Here is a 6,882-nt window from a genome sequence, read left to right as displayed (position 1 = left end):
TGATTGTGAAATTGGTTGGAATAAAAAACTGCAGCCATGGCGGACCCCTCAAAGCTGAGCGGCTCAACGTGTCAACTGACCTCATTGAAGAAGAAGAATCTCCAGCAAACCCCCATAACTCTCTGTGAAAGGGACATCTTATATTATTTAAAAGTAGAACAAATCCAAATTTTTCTGTGAGTTACACTAGAAAGCCTTTTTTCTGAATTTGGAAAGAATTTCTATTCTAAAATAAGCCTGCTGGGCCTCTGCTCTGTTTTCCTTTTGATGTTTTTTGATAAACACAAGGAGGAACTGTCTCATAATGGGACTTTTGTTCAGATAGTTCCCTAAGCCCGGGTAAGGGTGGCGTGTGATGTGTTGAGTTTGATTTAATGCATCTTACTTTCCTGAAATGCTGTGTTGATTATATTTTGGATTCTATTATATTGTGAACTTGGCCCGGACACAGACAGACGGACATGTTGTTTAAAACCACCACACGTTTATTAAACACAATATTTACAAGTATTGGTCACTCAGACCCAGTCCAATGGTCACACAGACCTTAGTCACGTGCACAAACCCCAAACAGTCACAATCCTGGCCACAATGCCTTGTCTTCGGGCCGCCTCCACAGCTCCTCTTGCCTCGTCCTCCTTCCACCCGACTCTAGCCTCGAATGAATGGAGACGGCCCTTTTATATGGTACCGGATGAGCACCAGGTGTTCCCGGCATTCCTCCTCTGGCCACGCCCCAGCGTGGCGGAAGTGCCGGCTGTCCTCCTGGCTGCTCTCCGGGCGCCGTCATAAATCTTCCCCCCAGCACTTCCTGGTGTGGCGGAAGTGCTGGGGTAACAGGTCCCCAAGGCATTGGGGCGCCTCCTGGCGGTGACCACGGGCCCCTACAGGGTAGGGCTTCCATGTCCTGTACCCGTGGCCCCCAAAGCAACCCAGAAGGCAACCCCCACGTGATCCAGGGTGGGTGCAGACCCACATCCGGTCCTTCCCGTCGTCCCGGCCGGGTCATGGCCCCTGGCATCCCTGACAATATGTAGCGTGTAGTGTTATTTATAGGCTCAAAAAAACAATATTTTTTTATTATCATTAGATGAGCTACCTGGCTTCACCTGGGAAATTTTGTAAGACAATAGAGGTCAGTTATTCCGATATAACAGAAGTGCTATGTAACTAAGTGCTTTTCTATATACAATATCTGTAGGTTTTTATTTACCAAGGGCCTTTTCTATTGGCAGGCAGTGTGGTGTAGGGGTTGAGGCTTTGCCTGAGGTTTTGGATTTGAATCCCACTACTGACACCAATATGTGACCACAAGCAAGTCACTTCTCCTTCTTCCACTTCAATCGGAAAACACAAATGAAATGTAACCAGTTGTTGTCACACAAATAATAACTAATCATAATATTGTTTGGTCGCTGGCCCTGCTTACTCTAGAACACGCCGTCCACGACTGTCCATGAGTCACACATTCCTACGTCAGATCAATTGTTACTTTTTCTAGTGACTTGGCTTTTGGTTGATGTTCATGGCAAAACACAATTTTACTGGAAAAGTGTATTCTTTTGCATTGAAACAGCCTATTAGTAGGAATAATGTGACATAATCTCGCCCCATCTTATATAATCGGAATGTCTGACACCTTATATTCCAAATCGTAACCTTAGATCTTCAAATGAGTGTCTCCTTATAATTCTAAAAGCTAAACTTAAAAGAAGTGGTGAGGCAGGCGGCCTTCTGCTGCTATGCACGTAAAATCTGGAATAGCCTGCCAATAGGAACTCGCCAGGCAAATACAGTAGAGCACTTTAAAACACTGCTGAAAACACATTACTTTAACATGGCCTTTTTATAACTTCACTTTAACTTAATACTGATACTCTGTATGTTCAATTCATCATAATAACTATTCATGGTGGCTCTAAAATCCGTACTGACCCCTACTCTCTCTTCTGTTTCTTTCTCTGTTCCTGCGCCACCACCACCTACTCAAAGCATCATGATGCACCAACAATGATGGACTGAAAGCCAGAAGTCTACGTGACCATCATCATCAAGTCCTTCCATGAAAACCCTAAATACAAAGAGGACTGTTTGACTTGTGTTAGGTAGATTGCCCAGAGGGGACTGGGTGGTCTCGTGGTCTGAAATCCCTACAGATTTTATTTTTCTCCAGCTGTCTGGAGTTTTTTTTTTGTTTTTTCTGTCCATCCTGGCCATCGGACCGTACTTATTCTATGTTAATTAATGTTGACTTATTTTTATTTTTTATTGTGTCTTCTATTTTTCTATTCTTCATTTTGTAAAGCACTTTGAGCTACATTTTTTTGTATGAAAATGTGCTATATAAATAAATGTTGTTGTTGTTGATGTGGGTATATGTTATTATCATTATTAGATGTTTACAACTTTCATTTATGTCGTGCACTCAGTTGCTTCTTTTTGTGTTTTTTATCAATTGTATGTTGTCCCTGCCTGAAAAGTTACAGATGCAAATGTATATGTAAAAGGTTTGGGGGGCTTGGAGGGGCAGACATGCATTGTAATTGTATATGATTTCAGAGGTTGGGTGTTGGAGTTTCCCCTTCCAAATCCACAGATGTGAATGTCTATTACAATGGAGTAGCTCTTGGGGAACCCGTTAAGTTTAAACTATCACAAGCGGTGCAGGGGCATTTGTAATATTTGCAGGTATCAGGGGTCTTAGCCCACTGTGAGATTGTCACACGCAGTCTTATATATGTACTAGCTGTGTAAACCCATGCTGTAAAAAGCCTGGGCTCCTACAAACCATGGATTCTGGCGGTTCTATCACTCAGTTGCATTGGTTAGCGGCTAAGTGAGGTTCTCTCTCCTCTGAGGTTTTGTTTTAATGATGTGCTCGCCTCACTTGTGTATTAGCAGCTAAGCGAGTTTCTCTTTTGTCGACTGTTTCATAGATTTATTTGAGCTTCATGCTGTAACCTTGCACTTCCGGGCCGGGAGAACAGACACACACACTTCCACGCGTAGATATATATATACAGTCATATGAAAAAGTTTGTGAACCCCTCTCAGCCTGCATAATAATTGACTCTCCTTTCAACCAGAAAGATAACACTGGTATGTCTGTCATTTCCTAGGAGTACTGCGGTGTTTTCCGAACAAAGATTTTTAGTGACGCAGTATTTAGTTGTATGAAATTAAATCAAATGTGAAAAACTGGCTGTGCACAAATGTGGGTCCCCTTGTCATTGTGCTGATTTGAATGCCTGTCACTGCTCAATGCTGATTACTTGGTTGGATGAGCTCGTCAAGCCTTGAACTTCATAGACAGGAGTGTCCAATCATGAGTGGTCAAAGGTATTTAAGGTGGTCAATTACAAGTTGTGCTTCCTTCCCTTTGACTCTCCTCTGAAGAGTGACAGACAGCATGGGATCCTCAAAGCAACTCTCAAAAGATCTGAAAACAAAGATTGTTGAGTCTCCTGGTTTAGGGAAGGCTACAAAAAGCCATCTCAGAGGTTCAAACTGTCAGTTTCAACTGTAAGGAATGGAATCAGGAAATGGAAGGCCACAGGCACAGTTGCTGTTAAACCCAGCAGGTCTGGCAGGCCAAGAAAAATCCAGGAGTGGCACATGAGGCAGGATTGTGAGAATGGTGACAGACAACCCACAGATCACCTCCAAAGACCTGCAAGAACATCTCGCTGCTGATGGTGTATCTGTACATCGTTCTACAATTCAGCGCAATTTGCACAAAGAACATCTGTATGGCAGGGTGATGAGAAAGAAGCCCTTTCTGCACTCACGCCACAAACAGAGTCGCTTGTTGTATCAAATGCTCATTTAGACAAGCCAGATTCATTTTGGAACAAAGTGCTTTGGACTGATGAGACAAAATGGAGTTATTTGGTCAGAACAAAAAGTGCTTTGCATGGCGGAAGAAGAACAGCGCATTGCAAGATAAACACCTGCTACCTCCTGTCAAATGTGGTGGAGGTCTCATCATGCTGTGGGGCTGTGTGGCCAGTTCAGGGACTGGGGCCCTTGTTAAAGTCGAGGTTTGGATGAATTCATCCCAATATCAACAACTTCTTCAGGATAATGTTCAAGCATCAGTCACAAAGTTGAAGTTACACAGGGGTTGGATATTCCAACAAGACAATGACCCAAAACACAGTTGGAAATCTACAAAGGCATTCATGCAGAGGGAGAAGTACAATGTTCTGGAATGGCCGTCACAGTCCCCTGACTTGAATATCATCGAAAATCTATGGGATGATTTGAAGCAGGCTGTCCATCAAATTGAACTGAACTGGAGAGATTTTGTATGAAGAATGGTCAGAAATACCTCCATCAGAGTCCAGACACTCATCACAGGCTATAAGAGGACAGCGTCTGGAGGCTCAAAGGAGCAAAAGGAGGCTCAACTAAGTATTGATGTCATATCTCTGTTGGGTGCCCACATTTATGCACCTGTCTAATTTTTTTATGATGCATATTTCATATTTTCTGTTATTCCAATAAACTTAATGTCACTGCTGAAATCCTACTGTGTCCATAAGGCATGTCAGATATTAAAAGGAAGTTGCTACTTTGAAAACTCAGCCAATGACAAACAAAAATCCAAAGAATTAAGAGGGGTTCCCAAACTTTTTCATATGACTGTAGATATATTGGCTGTGTAAGCCCAAGCCTTTAAAAAGCCTGGGCTCCTAGAAACCATGGATTCTGGCACTTCAGTCAATCAATCACATCGGTTGTACAATAACAGCTAAGTGAGTTTCTCTCTCCTCTGAGGTTTAGTTTTGCAGATGTGCTCACCTCGCTTATGTATTAGCAGCAGCGGTTTCACTTTGGTGACAGAGTCGCTTTCTTTGAGCTTCATGCTGTAGCCTCGAACTTCCGAGCTGGACAGACAGACAGACACACACTTCCATGCATAGCTGATTATATATAAGGTAAAATCGAAGAGCAGTGGTGTGTGTGCTCCTTTGGGCTTTCACACATATTCATATATAATGGTGTAATATGAATCAGGGTCTATATTGTATATGATGGACTATAAGATCAGGGGCTCACTGCTACTGATTATGTATAGGTGATTAGGGGCTTAAGCCTCGGAAGCCATCCCAAATGCCACTGACTTGGGCCAGGCTTGTGTTGGATCTGAGGATGCTACTTCCACCTCTACTTCTCTCTCCCATCAGTTTTCGCTTCTAGCAAAGCAACACCCATGGTCCACTCACAGCCAGGGTGCCCGACATCGGCACTCGAGGTTTCTAGCGAGCTTGCTAACCACTGAGCGTCAAATCTTCCTTGAGCTCAGCTTCTCTGAACTTTCTCCTGCCATTTCACACCTCACTGCGCACACCATATGTGTCAGGTCTCTTTTATCCTGTCCAGGACGGCACCCCATCTTCAGTCATCCATCCACCCTAATTAAATTGGGTTTTACATGCAAATTAATTTAAAAAAATACAGTAGAGTTTCAGATCTACAGTAATTAAATAAACTTCTAATCCCCCAAATTGACTGAAGTGCAATTTTATATAGTGGCCTTTTCACAGCAAGAGAAACTGAAGAGGAACGAAGTAAATTGGGATTTAGTTTTGACTTAACTAAAAATAGATTTAAATTAGATAAAAAAATAATAAAATCGGGTTTAGATTAGATTTAGATATGATTAATTATGAAAATAATAATTTGGGATTTAGATTCAAAATAATTATATTAATAAGTAGCGACATAGACTAAAAGTAGTAAGGCACTTTTATATACTGCCTTTTTCAGAACACTTGAAATTTAAACGAGACTAACTAAGCTGGGATTTTATTTTTAACCTAAATAAAAATAATAAATGAGGATCTGAAATAATGAAATTAACAAGTAGCAACTTTGATTTAAAGTAGTAAGGTACTTTTTCAGGACAGGTGAAATGTAAAAGGGACTAACTAAGATGGGATTCTATTTTTAACATGAATAAAAATAATACATTGGGATTTAAACTTTAAAAAACGACATTAATAAATAACACCTTAGATTTAAAATGATAATGTCCCAGGTTGGTTGATTGATTCACATTTTTATGTAGTGCATTTTCCAGAATGGATTAAACTTAAACAGTGGGTGGTAACTAAAACTAGGAGTTACATTTACATTAATTTTTATTTAAATACGGTGGTTTTAGATTTACATTTACAATGAAAAAATAATTTTCTAATCCTCAAGGTGACTGAAGTGCACTGTTTCCATTTTTTACTTACTGGGCTGACACCATTATCTATGGTGGCTTACACCATTTCAGACACGACTGGTTCCGTTTCTTTTGGGAGAAAGAACAGTGGGAGCTCGGCAGGCAGGGTTAGTGCTCGGGGTCACACCAAGTCAGGAGTGAGATTTGAACCCTTGGCCTCCCAGGCTGAAGTCCAGAGCCTGAAGAACTTTACCACACTGGCTTTCTCAGAACTGGTGAAAGTTAAAAGGGACTAACAAATTTGTGATTCAGTTTTACATTAATTCAAATAAAATTGGGATTTAGTTTTAAAGTAGCTTAAAAAACAGTGGGGTTTAGATTTTTTAAATAAACTCCTAATCTGAGTGAGGCACAATTGTACATAGTGCCATTTCCAGAATGGATGAAATTTAAACAGCAAGTGCTAATTAAATTAGGATCTAGATTTAAATTACTTTAAAAAAAATACAGTGGGGTTCAGATTCACATTAATTAGAAAAAAAATAATGTTCTAAACCTCCAAGTGCACTTTTATGAAGTGCCTTTTTCGGGACAAGTGAAATTTAAAGTTAGGATTTAGATTTTAACATAATTAAAAAAACAATATATTGGGCTTTAGACTTAATTAACAATAATGAAGAAGTAATTCAATCAGAGCATAATAAAGT

This window comes from Polypterus senegalus, chromosome 4 (genome assembly GCF_016835505.1).
Source record: "Polypterus senegalus isolate Bchr_013 chromosome 4, ASM1683550v1, whole genome shotgun sequence".
Lineage (NCBI taxonomy): Eukaryota > Metazoa > Chordata > Cladistia > Polypteriformes > Polypteridae > Polypterus > Polypterus senegalus.
This window is presented reverse-complemented; position numbering follows the sequence as displayed.